Source organism: Podarcis gaigeae, assembly GCF_964106915.1.
Source record: "Podarcis gaigeae genome assembly, chromosome: 10".
NCBI classification, from domain to species: Eukaryota; Metazoa; Chordata; class Lepidosauria; order Squamata; family Lacertidae; genus Podarcis; species Podarcis gaigeae.
The window spans coordinates 1,512,642-1,525,571 of record NC_139686.1 but is presented as its reverse complement, the minus strand read 5'-3'; the positions used below and the strand labels follow the sequence as shown (position 1 = coordinate 1,525,571).

At 52.3% G+C, this 12,930-nt stretch overlaps 3 protein-coding genes across 9 annotated transcripts in view; 1 reads left to right on the top strand and 2 right to left on the bottom strand.

Moving 5' to 3' along the window:
• Positions 1-12,930, bottom strand: part of LOC310826021 (uncharacterized protein) — a 156,844-nt gene that overhangs the window by 62,111 nt on the left and 81,803 nt on the right. The window contains exon 1 of one of the 4 annotated variants that reach the window (XM_083700455.1): positions 923-1,320. The exons of the other annotated variants lie outside the window; for them this stretch is intronic. The gene's annotated coding sequence lies outside the window, so the exon portion shown is untranslated. Of the gene's footprint in view, positions 1-922; positions 1,321-12,930 lie in introns of those variants that run through there. 4 annotated transcript variants of the gene reach the window in all.
• The window catches only part of LOC310826057 (uncharacterized protein), a gene marked incomplete at its 3' end in the record, with an annotated part of 50,918 nt that overhangs the window by 9,358 nt on the left and 28,630 nt on the right, over positions 1-12,930 (bottom strand). The window lies entirely within an intron of this gene.
• Positions 1-12,930, top strand: part of LOC310825931 (uncharacterized protein) — a 148,766-nt gene that overhangs the window by 128,476 nt on the left and 7,360 nt on the right. The gene's annotated exons all lie outside the window — the stretch shown is intronic.

Below are 12,930 nucleotides of genomic sequence, written 5' to 3'. Positions count from 1 at the left end.
GGTCCGGGAAACAAGCATATGAAAAATAAGTGATGGAAAGATGGAATTGTTTTTTAACTATTTTTATTTTGTACTTTCTTTTTGTAAAATCTTAATAAATATCTTTTAAAAAAAAGAGAGAGGAAAAGGTTTCTGGCTGCTTCTTGGGTGGGATTGCGGAAACCAAGAGCCGCTTCTGAGAAGGCCTCCCCCCTCCCCTCTTCCTCTCTCCTCTCCTCTCCAGGGGGACCAATGGTTGGACTGGGCATAAGCGCTGCGTCCGGACAGGGCAGGGGCTCATGGGGTGGGAAGAGGTTGGAGATTGCAGGAAGGAAGGGGTGGGGGGACAGGACCCCCACTTTCCAGAGATCTGTCTCTGGTCGCCTTGAAGGGGTGGCGGATTCCTGGGTGGGAAGGAGAATCCCAGCGGGCGCCACCATGGAGATGTCTCCCCAAAGACTGATTTCCTATCTCCCCCCCCCCCCCATTGCTGCCCTTTCCTGCCCTAGGGATGCTCCCCCTCCCCACTTCCTCGACTCCCTCCCTCTGTCCCAGAGTCTTCCCTGCACCCAGAGGCCCCCCTTGGCGTGGCTCACTCCACATCCCCCATCTTTCCACACCCCAAGACGCACAGAGTAGGAACAGGGGGGTCTCTATCCAGGCGTCCCTCATGCCCGTTAACCCTTTCATGGCCCGCCTTTCTCCATGCGGAGCCCACAGGGCCCCAGGGATGCCTACGCGGGGGAAACGGGATAAGGGGGCCCTCGTGGGGACCCCCTGCGTAGTTTCCCCATGTCCGCCGCTGCCAAGGCGCCTAAGGGGCCAAGGAAAACCCCCTTCGCAGCACACGCGCAGGGATCCAGGCCCCACGGAAGGCGATTGGGGGAGCTGGCGGGGGTCTCTGGGTCCTTTTGTCCCCTCCTCCCCCCCGCGAGCCCTTTACCTCTTTGTCCTCGCTCCCGATTCTCCTTTCCTGCAACATCCAGGGGGGGGTCCCCTCCCATGACGCCCCGCCTTTCCTTTCCAAAGTGCGCTCCCCTAGAGCTACGGCGCAGAGCAGCAATCCGGCTCAGAAGCTCCACTTGCGGGAAAAGCAGGCAGTTGGGGGGGGGGCTCTCTCCCCTCATTTCGGAAACAGAAGCCGGATTGGAGGAGGAGGAGGAAGAGGTGCAGCGCATGGTGGAGGAATTTGGGGTTGTGGGGGCGGGGTGAGAGGAGGATGTACCGGGAAGGGAGGAATGGGGGGGGGGGAGGAAGCAGATCCCGGCAATCCATTTGCAAAGCGGGGTCCCCCCCCTACAATGTTTACATTGCAAAATCCTTCCCTCCCCTTTCTTGACTCCAGAAAATCCTTTCTTGACTCCAGAATCCAGCATCGCAGACCCGTTTCATTCAGGCCTAGAGATCTGCTCTTTGGACCAGTCTGATTGGATCATGGGGATCATCACTGGATCATCCATGATGTCATACCCGTCTCACGGAGGGGGGGGGCTCAGGAAGAATCTCCCGCCACGTGACTGGGGGCGTCTGGAGGCTGACGGGGGTCAGACAGGGCTGCTGTTTTGCTCTCTTTCCTATTTCAGCTCAGGTTTTCCTGGCTGAAGTTCTATTTCATCAAGAAATGGGTGGATTCATTGAGGAAACGGGGCTAAGCGAAAGCATCCGTTGCAAAGAGGCAAATGTGTATACTTTGTTACCACCCAGTGAGTTGTGTTGCAAAGGCCATTTGAAGAAAGGCTCCTATTGTATCACCTGCGGCTACATGTTTTGGTCTTTTTGCGGAAATGTTTTCCTCGGGCTGAGATCATTTGGGGCTTTCAAGGTCAGCACCAGTTACAGATAGGTAGCCGTGTTGGTCTGCCATAGTCAAAACAAAAAAAAATTCCTTCCAGTAGCACCTTAAAGACCAACTAAGTCAGCATGCACACGAAAGCTCATACCAAGAACTGACTTAGTTGGTCTTGTTACGGAAATCTGGGTGCGTATTTACCCTGCCACCCAGCCAATCGGACAGAGTCCGTGGATTCTTGCGGAAGAAAGAAGCTCAGCCGGAGACAGGAGCAAACTGCCGAAGATCCAAGTTTATTGGCCAACAGGTTCAAGACGAGATTGAACCCCGAGAGTGGGGCGACATAAACTTTTAAAAGTTCCCTCCAAGTCCCAGAATACAGTGCACGAAACGTCATGAATTCATTATGGGAGGGTTGGGTTTCACGGATTGCATCATGAATATATTACACACGTCATGAGTGTCTCAGAGAAAAGGTGGGGTTACACTCATTTACATTTGAGACAAGGGAGGGGGAAATATGTAGAGCGAGAAATACACATAGACAATCATTTATCAAGTACCGGTGGTGGCAGGACAAAGGGCCATAGATATGCATCGTCTGCCACCTGGTATTGCCCGGGGAAAGGGTTATGCGAAGCGATCTGACAGGATTAAGAAGTTCCTGTGTACGTGCCTGGCCACTCCGGGGATTATGGAAGTAGGGATCACATCATGGAGTCCAGAAGGGGCTGAGTTGAATGACACCAAGAGCAAAGAAATCGGAGTTGATTTTATGTGAATTTCCAAAGGTTTCCTATGTGATTCGGTCTATTTGGTATTGGTAATCAAAAGCGGAAACAAAATGGATACATTGTAACAGGAATGGATACATTTTGACAGTTTTACGAGTTCTCCAGTTTCGGATCCATTGTTCTCACAGTGGGGGGCCGTCAACAGCTTGTCAGTAGGTTCAATGAGGCGTGCAAAGCTGCCTGAGCTAGCTCCTGCAGGACGAATGCATGGCTGTGATTGGCCAAGACGCAGCCATAGGAATAAGCGGAGATACAGGAGCGCCCGGTCTACTCGTTCTGAGTATGGAGCGCAAATAGCCATAGGAAAAGATAGGAGAATACATTCATATATTCGAGCTTATTTCGCTCGTGGTAGAAAGGGGCTCTGGGGAAGGTGTGGTGCTTGTGCGACGGTGAGGGGAACTGAGGGTGGGTGAACGGGGATACCCTAGAGGTCATCGCCTCGGTTGTTCAAGGGAGAGGGGCAAAGAAGGTACCCCCCCCTTTCCGATCCGTATCAGTCCCCCATTCGGAGATAGATTTGCATCAAAGTTCTGAAGGAACTTGCAAATCCTTTCTCCGCACCACAGGAACGCTAAATTTCTGTGATCTCATATTCCCCTTCTCCCAGATGCCTCATCTGTACATAGTCAGGGAAGGTGGGGGTATGTTGGGAACGAGAATAGGCTCGAAGAGAGAAGGAGTTAGGCGAGGCAGGGTGGCGGAGGCGGAGGAGGGAACAACAGGGATTAATACAGTGCACAGTACAACATAAGATAGACACACAAAGACCAGCGGTCAAGACGATGAGCAGCATGACTTTCAATAATTGTCGGAGCCAGCCCAACTTGGGTAACCATCCCCACAGGTCCACATCGGATAGTCCCTCATGTTGGATATCGTGTAGCCTCCCTGCTAACTCGTGAATATTGTTCAAATGCCCAGTTATGTTTAAGGTCTGGTCAGTCACGTATGTGCAGCACTCGGTGCCTATTAAGGCACAGGTGCCTCCTTGACAACATCTGACAGATCTGACAACTCCTTTTGCTCCCTTTTATTCCGTTGTCTTCCGGGGGGTAGATGTGGGACGATCCTAATTCCGGGGACAATGTAGCCGACGAAGCAGGATCCGGACATGTGTGGGCTCACCCATGTATATGCACGGTGTCCGCACACCCAGAATAGGCCGCTGAGGTAAGATTCCATTCTGCCGGAGGCAAAGGTTTGCAACAGCATGGAGTCTGAGGGTTGGGGTCTCCAGTTAAAGGGGTGTCCGACGGCAGCGGCCCAGGCGACGGTAAGGTTAGGGAAAGTCCGGAACTCTCTTGCACTGGTGACGGTGACCAGGCCAGTGGGCAGGATTTCGAGAGTGTTTGAACATGTACTGGATCCAATGAAGGTTCCTTCTCCGGAGAAGCTGCGGCAAAGGGGCCCCTTCGTAGGGCCGGTGAGATAGAGATATTGATGTGTCAAGTTGAGCGCCGTTAGGTTCCAGGAAGTAACGTTTCCGGAACGGAATTGTTCAAGGGTCACTGGCACTGGGACTAGTGGGAGACTCTGCTGGAGGTGGCTAGGCGCGTGGGCACAGATCCAGCAGTCTGGGTAGGGTGCTTCCTTTGCCACCTGACTGAGAAGTTTAATGTAGGAGTTTTGCTCCCAGGATGAGAGGAGGTCTTCTCCCGGGAGTGCAGAGTCAGTGCCGAATTGTCGAGGTGCCGTGCCGACTGGGTGGAGTGGGTCAGTAGTGTTTAATAGTCGCCTATCCCTGGCGATACCGCCGCATCTCAGGGGTCCGACGTGGTCCCATGAGGGGGGGCGTGAAGGGTGTATAGGATGATGCCAACCTTCGAGATATTCAGCCCCTTTCCACTCGTGAGTGACCCCTAGGTTCCATAAGCAGCAGAATCGTCGCAGGCAGAGTCCCTGGAGTTGAGACTTCCGGGTTTCTGGGGTGGAGAGGAGACACTGGAACCCGAAAATCAAGTTTCCAGAGGGGTGATTTGAGTCCGTATAAACGTGGGAGGCCCCTCCTATCTCGATTTCGGTCCAGTTCGGGTTGTGGGAGATCTCTCCGTTGGCGTAGAGAAGATAAGTCCCGTTTTGGCAGGTCAGCCGGTAAGAGGAGTGGTCAAGAGTGAGGGCCGCGGACCCGATACGGCGCAGGTCCTTGTTTCGGACGAAAAGTTCCCAGTATTCGTCGTTGGCGAGTCGGGGTACTAAAGAATGGCGCAGTAAGACTCGAGACTCTGGAAGGCAGAAATCAAAGTCCCCCATTCGATCAGGGTTAGACCTTCCCGTCTCGACCTCATGATAGTCCAAGAAGTGATAGTCTGTTTGCAACCCTGTGCAGTGGTCTGATGATGTGAGAGTGACCCAGGATATGGCGGCGAGAAGAAGAACGGCGTAGGCCAGATTCATGGTGTAGATGCGTGTGGGGCAAACGAATGAGGGCTGCAAAGCGAGGCTGTCAAACGAAGCAAGCTGTCAACGGAGCTGTCAAATGGAGCTGTCAAATGAAGCTGTCAGATGAACTGTCAAAAGCGAGGCTGTCAAACGAAGGAAGCTGTCAACGGAGCTGTCAAATGAAGCTGTCAGATGAACTGTCAAAAGCGAGGCTGTCAAACGAAGGAAGCTGTCAACGGAGCTGTCAAATGGAGCTGTCAAATGAAGCTGTCAGATGAACTGTCAAAAGCGAAGCTGTCAAACGAAGGAAGCTGTCAACGGAGCTGTCAAATGGAGCTGTCAAATGAAGCTGTCAGATGAACTGTCAAAAGCGAGGCTGTCAAACGAAGGAAGCTGTCAAACGCGGCTGTCACCGCGTTTGAAACGTAGCTTAATGGTGTTGGTATCTGGGATGATTTCGGACGTCCAGTTGGATGTCGCGGTGTCTGGTCCGGTCTGTTGAGCCCGACCTTGGCCCCGATCTGCTGGTCCGGTCTGTTGAGCCCGACCTTGGCCCCGATCTGCTGGTCCGGTCTGTTGAGCGTCGTCGTCAATATATGAGGTCGGTGGAGTAGGTGGAGTCGAAAATGTGAAGTCCTCACCGTTGCTTTCTTCCGTCTCCTGTGGAGGGGGTGAGGACTTGCATCTAGTATGATGTAACCAAGAATACTTCTCACCTACTTTCACGGCGGTTGGCGAGGTCAAGAGTACTTGGTAGGGGCCTTCCCACGCGGGTTGGAGTGGTTCTTTCTGGTAGACCTTGACGAGAATCCAGTCACCAGGGTGGAAGGAGTGAGCATGGACGTCGATGGGCAGGTTTTGTCCCTCGATGGCCGCGTAGTGGTGGAGACGTTGTAATTGTGTCTGGAGCTGAATAACATAATTAGTAAGTTCTGTTTCTCCTAGCTCCAGTTCTGAGAGTGGGAATAAAGTGTTGTAGACGGGAGGAGGCCTCCCGAATAAAAGTTCGAATGGAGAGAGTTTCAAACGTTCGGTTGGGGCGCTGCGGATGTTATGAAGGACCAGTGGGAGTGCATTCACCCATTTTAGGCCAGTGAGCTTGCAAAGTTTGCCCAACTGTATTTTTATTTCCTGGTTCATGCGCTCTACTTGGCCAGAGGATTGTGGGTGGTACGGGGTGTGGAGATCCCATCTAATTTGGAGTGTCTTGGCAACTAATTGCACCACTTCTGCAGTAAAGTGGGTTCCCCTGTCGCTGTCAAGGCGTCGGGGTATGCCATAGCGGGGAATAATATCCTGTAGGAGGGCCCTGGCAACTACGGATGCGGTAGCTCTTCGGCAAGGGAATCCCTCCACCCACGAGGAGAATTGGTCCACTATAATCAAAGCATGCTTAAAGCCTTGGCATTGGGGTAGATCAATAAAGTCAAGTTGCAAATTCTCAAAAGGGACAAAGGCCCATGGTCTGGCTCCCGGTGGCCTCCTGGGTTCACGCTTCGGATTGAAGCGATGGCAGGTAATGCAATTCTTTGATGCTGCTGCTGCGGCAGCAGCTATCCCGGGTGCATACCAAGATCTAATTACATGTTCCATTAATCTCCCTTTTCCCCAATGTGTCCGCTGATGAAGAATCCTCACTACTTTTGGAGTCCAGGCCTTTGGAAGGACGGTTCTTCCATCGGGGAGGACCCAGATGCCTTGTTGTTCGGTGGCACCTATCGATTCCCACATAGCCTTTTCATCCTCTGGGGCAGATTTGTAAATTTCTGTAAGGTCTAGGTCTGCTGGTAGCAGGAGGGCTTGAAACTCGGATTCATTGTTAGGAATGCGTAGGGCAGCCATTTGTGCGGCTTTGTCGGCTCGTCTGTTTCCTTTAGAAACTGAGTCCCTACCCTTGGTATGGGCTTTGCAGTGGACGACGGCTATAGCGGCAGGTAAATGGATCGCCGTGAGAAGTCGCTCAACTAGGGCGGCGTGCGAGATTTGAGACCCGGCGGCGGTTAGAAAGCCTCTCTGGAGCCAAATTTGACCGGTTGTGTGTACCAGGCCGAAACAGCATTTACTGTCGGTATAAATGGTTACCCGCTTCCCTTCACCTATCTCGCAGGCACGCAGTAGCGCGATTAACTCAGCGGCTTGGGCACTGTACTGGGAGTTGATTGGGTTTGATTCTAGTACTTCGAAGTCGGTGACCACTGCATACCCAGTCTTTCTAACCCCGTCGATTACTTTAGAGCTGCCGTCAGTATATAGTATTAGGTCGGGATTCTCTAGGGGAAGATGATCTAAGTCTTCACGAGGCTTTTCAGCTTGCCGGACTATGGTGGTGCAGTCATGATGTGGGGTGCCATCATCGGGAAGGGGTAGCAGGGTAGCGGGGTTTAGTGAGTTGACACGTTTAATGGTAACATTGGTTGGGGTTAGGAGGAGGGCTTCGTACCGGTTGAGGCGTGAGTTTGAGAAATGGTGGCATCCTTTTAGAGTTAGGAGGGTTGAGACCGAATGGGGAACGTGAAGGGTGATTTCATGGCCCAGAACTGTTTCTTGAGCCTTCTCGAGGAGGACTGCAGCGGCTGCAATGGCTCTCAGGCAACTGACAGCCCCTTTAGCAGTGTTGTCAAGTTGCAGACTGTAATATGCTACTGGCCTCTCTTGGTCGCGGAAGGGTTGGGTTAGGACACCGGAGGCTACTCCCATTTGCTCGTGAATAAATAGGTTGAACGGGATTCGGTAGTCGGGTAATCCTAGGGCAGGAGCGGATCTGAGTTCCCGTTTTAGTCGTTCAAAAGAGTTGTAAGCTTCCTCTTCCCAGACCAAAGTGTCTGGGTGGTCCTGACGCGTCATAACAGTTAAGGGCTTCGTTATTTCGCTGTAACCAGCGATCCATGCTCGGCAGAAGCCGGCCATGCCAAGGAAGCCGCGCAGCTGTCGTTTCGTTTTTGGGAGAGGGATTTTAGTGACTGCTTCAATCCTGTCAGTGGCTAGACTTCGGGTCCCTACACCCAGGATGTGTCCCAGATACTTGACCTCTTGTTTACAATATTGGAGTTTCTTTGGGGACACCTTATGTCCCTTCTTTGCCAGTTCTGATAGGAGGTGTTTAGTATCTATCTTACACGCCTCTTCAGTGGTAGAACACAATAAAATATCATCCACGTAAAGGAGTAAGGTGGAGCTAGCCGGTAAATGGATGTCCTCTAAGTCTTGATGTAATATGGCCGAAAAAATTGCGGGCGACTCTACATAGCCTTGGGGAAGTCTGGTCCAAGTTAGTTGACCGGGCCCCCAGGTAAATGCAAAGAGGAATTGGCTGGTCGGGTCCAGGGGTATACTGAAGAAGGCGGAGCACAGGTCCGCAGCGGAGTACCAAGTCGTTCCCGCTGGAATTGCGTTTAGGAGGGAGTTCGGGTTTCCCACTACTGGGTGCCGTGGTATTACGAATTGGTTCACTAATCTCAAGTCCTGCACAAAACGGTACCGTATAGGTTCCCCTTCTTTAGCGGGTTTCTTGACCGGGAGAACTGGAGTATTACAGGGTGAAGCGCACGAGACTAGGATCCCCTTTTCGAGGAAGTCCTCAATCATGGGTGTTAGGCCTTCTATGGCTTCTTTGGGCAGAGGGTATTGCTTGGTACATGGGAAGGGTAGGTCACTTCGGTACGTGATCTTGACTGGAGTGGCGGAGAGTAAGAGCCCGACTGAGGTTGATTCAGTGCCCCATAGGGAGGGGGGCAAGTCGGTTTCTAGGTCAAGAGGGAGTTCGGGAAACTGTCGATCCGCTTTAGATTCCTGAACGATACCTTGGAACATGGGAATAGAGTCCCCTGGCATATGTAGGTAAATGCCATCGGAGGAGCATTTAATGGTGGCGTTAAGTTTGCAGAGGAGGTCTCTGCCGAGGAGATTGACAGGGCTACTTGTTAAAAGGAAAGTGTGTTCCGCTAGTAATGGTCCGAGGGTGACCTTAGCCGGTCGCGAGAGCGGGCAAGTGCGGGGTATCCCGTCCAGTCCCATTACTTTCTTGGTCACTGTCCCTGGTTCCAGGTGGCTGTTGGTTAGGGAGGAATAAGTAGCCCCTGTGTCCAACAGACATTGATAGGGGTGGCCGTCAATCTCAATAGTGCAGACCGGGTCCTCAGGTGACAGTGCAAGGACGGGGCAGATGGTTTGGGTCTGAGTGGGATCCCCTTCTAATTGTCAATAGGTGTCCTGATCATCGGGAGGTGGTTGGTTTGGAGGATGCAAGGGAGGCGCAGTGGCATTCGCCCAAGGGTGAGCAGACTGGTCTATGGCTGTCATCTGGGTCCGGGGTCCTGACTGGGGTCGGGTTTGAGGCGTCGGGTTCGAGGGCGTTGGTGGAGCATAAGTCGCCGGTTGGTGGTTGGTGTACCCTGGGGTTACGTTGGGTTGCGGGGGGAAAGGAGGGTGGCTGGCTCGAGCAGAGAAGGACTTGGATTCGTGCCCCCCGTAGGTTGACGTATTTAGGTAAGGGCAGAATCTTTTTATGTGACCTTCTTCCTGGCAGTAGTAACACCCTCCAGTCCCCGGTCCCCATTGCCTATAGGGGTTAGGAGGTCCTCCTCCCCGGACCCCCTTTCCTCGGTTGAGGCCTCTACCTCGGTTAGGGCCATAGGTAGTCTCCATGCTCAAGGCCAAGATCTGTTCGACCTCGGATTTACTCTCCTTTTTCTTTCTTTCATCTCGAGAGTTGTAGATGGATTTCGCAATGGACAAGATTTCATTTATACTTTTTCCATCGTATCCAATTTGAAGGTTCAGGGCTTTCCTAATATCTGGGCAGGCCTGATCCTTGAAGAAGCCTTTAACGATTACTTCATGTTGTGGATTCTCGGGGTCTATCCCCCCCCAGGTCTTGATGGCAGAGACCAATCTCGTATAATAATCAGAAGGGTGTTCGTTTGGTCCCTGCATTACCGTTTGGACTTTGGTCCAATTAACGGTGCGTTGACCTGCAGCCTTCACGCCGTCCAGAATGGCTTTCTTAAATAATTTTAAGCACCAGATCCCGTTTGTCGTGTTATAATCCCATGTAGGTTCTACTCGGAGACATTGTGCGGTGAGCGCCTGCAATCCTTGGGGCCGTCCCCTCTGGTAATCGGGCGATTCTATAGCTTCCCCGGCTTTAGCCAGGATGTCCGCCTTCTCTGCCTCGTTAAAGAGGGCATTCAGAAGGACATGGACATCTGCCCAGGTAGGATTGTGGGTGGAAAAGATTGCGCTGATCTGGCGGTGACATTTGTCCGGATCGTCCCTCAGGGAGGGCATCTGGTTGGACCAAGTTACGAGGTCCGAAGTATAAAAGGGATGATGCGTATACACCATTCTTGGGGTTCCGTCAGGTGAGAGAGGCGGGATCGGCAAAGCCCTTAGAGGCATTTGGATCGCGGTAGAGCTCACAGTAGAGCTCACTTGGTCAGAAGGCCCTGGGGTTCCTTGGTTATAGTTCAGGGACTCTGCCGTAGACCCACAAGGTTCGGAGGGGAGATCTCTATCTCTGTTTGGGGCGGGATCTTCAATGGTGTTGTGAAGCATTGAGGAAGGGGTTTTAGCTTTGGTCTGCCCGGGGTCTTTGGGTTTAGCCTGTCCAGAGTCCTTAGTTTTAGTAAACCCGAGGTCCTTTTGGTCCTTCTTGGCTTGTAGCCTTGTGACTCTTCTACTGTCTTGAGTCCCTTCCCCCCCTTCTCCATCGCTACTCGAACCGCTGTCAGACGGCGGTGGTCCTTGGTAGTAAAAGTGAACCAGGGCCTGCTGTATATCTTCGTCTTCATAAGGGGGGGGCATCTGCTGTCGCCCGGGATTCATTATAGGTAGCTGATAAGAAGTTGTTCCCTTCGGGGCTTGGAGCACTCTCCTTACGGCCTCGAAGGCAGCCAGGTATTCCAACTGGCGGGGTTTTTCTTCCATTAAGTATTTCTTTAAATAGTTCAAGCGCTCTTCATTGAACGAACCCCCTGTCGGCCAGCGCAATTCAGGTTTAGCCGAGGTGGTACTGGCGGGCCAGATCTCAGAGCAGAGGTCCTCTAACTTTTCTTTAGATAATAACTCGTGGCCAGGAATCGACTTCCAATGTGTGATAACAAATTGGAGAGGAGAGTCGGGATCCTTCTGGGATCGGGATGGCTTTCTGGAAGCCTTCCTCCCAGAGTGAGCCCGCTCGTTTTTGGAAGCCTGGGTACCCATAGTATATTTCACGCGTGTCTAGACAAGAAAGAGGAGAGAGGGATAGGGGTCGGTAAAGTTTGGTGAGCCAATAAAGGGCTTGCAGTATAAGAGTGGCCTCTAGTCGCTTGGCAACTTCCTTAGAGAGTTTAAAGAGCTCTAGCTATCCGGTATTATTTCCTTTTCCTATTTCCTTAACCAGTAATCTGGGGTCCCTTTCCACTCTGCCGGTCCCGCCCAATTCCTCATGGGCTATTCCCCCCCTGGCAACCTCCTACCTATCGATCACTCTCAGGAAAAGGGGCCCTACTGAACGCCCGCGCCATGCGGTGCCAGATCGGGTCGTCCCTGGATAGAATTTCGGATCGAAAATCCCCCTTGCTTTCGGAAGCGGGCTTACGGTACACGGGGTACGTAGTCCGACCGGTGCGGCTGGGATTAGGATAGAAAGCAAGACCACTTCCTGCCCCCTAGAAAGGACGCTCGGGAAGATCGGAAAAAGAGCTCCAACCCCTTGCTTTCAACTGGGATGCCCGTTGCGGAGGGTCGGCTATCTTTCAAGTCGGGTCTCTCCGTCTTACCCTTCGGGCTCCCAATTGGTGCGGCTGGCTGGAGAGTTTAGAGAAAGGGATAGAGCTCAGAACCCCCTTTTCGGGTCGAGCGGCGGTCCACGGTCTCTCTCGCTAACTGGACCAAGAGAAAGGTGAGAAGAAGCGATAGAGAGGAGGGCAGAGAATTCGGTTGCCAGGAGAATTCCACCCCCTTTCCCACCAGTGCACTGGATTTCTTTCCTATACTCACGAGTCTTCTGTGTTGATCCGATCCCGGGATCGATGAATAAGCCGGCTGGATCCCTTTTGCTCCCCGGCTGAACTCCTGGGGCTTTCGATTACCGCCCGGAAGATGGCCGGAGGTCCCAGTAGGGTCTTCCCAGGCAAAGTGGCCCGGAGCCGGCTGAAGATCTCGGGGCCCCCGGTCAGCAGCTCGGGAGAACCGCTCAAAGCCCCACGTTGGGCGCCAAGCTGTTACGGAAATCTGGGTGCGTATTTACCCTGCCACCCAGCCAATCGGACAGAGTCCGTGGATTCTTGCGGAAGAAAGAAGCTCAGCCGGAGACAGGAGCAAACTGCCGAAGATCCAAGTTTATTGGCCAACAGGTTCAAGACGAGATTGAACCCCGAGAGTGGGGCGACATAAACTTTTAAAAGTTCCCTCCAAGTCCCAGAATACAGTGCACGAAACGTCATGAATTCATTATGGGAGGGTTGGGTTTCACGGATTGCATCATGAATATATTACACACGTCATGAGTGTCTCAGAGAAAAGGTGGGGTTACACTCATTTACATTTGAGACAAGGGAGGGGGAAATATGTAGAGCGAGAAATACACATAGACAATCATTTATCAAGTACCGGTGGTGGCAGGACAAAGGGCCATAGATATGCATCGTCTGCCACCTGGTATTGCCCGGGGAAAGGGTTATGCGAAGCGATCTGACAGGATTAAGAAGTTCCTGTGTACGTGCCTGGCCGCTCCGGGGATTATGGAAGTAGGGATCACATCATGGAGTCCAGAAGGGGCTGAGTTGAATGACACCAAGAGCAAAGAAATCGGAGTTGATTTTATGTGAATTTCTAAAGGTTTCCTATGTGATTCGGTCTATTTGGTATTGGTAATCAAAAGCGGAAACAAAATGGATACATTGTAACAGGAATGGATACATTTTGACAGTTTTACGAGTTCTCCAGTTTCGGATCCATTGTTCTCACAGTGGGGGGCCGTCAACAGCTTGTCAGTAGGTTCAA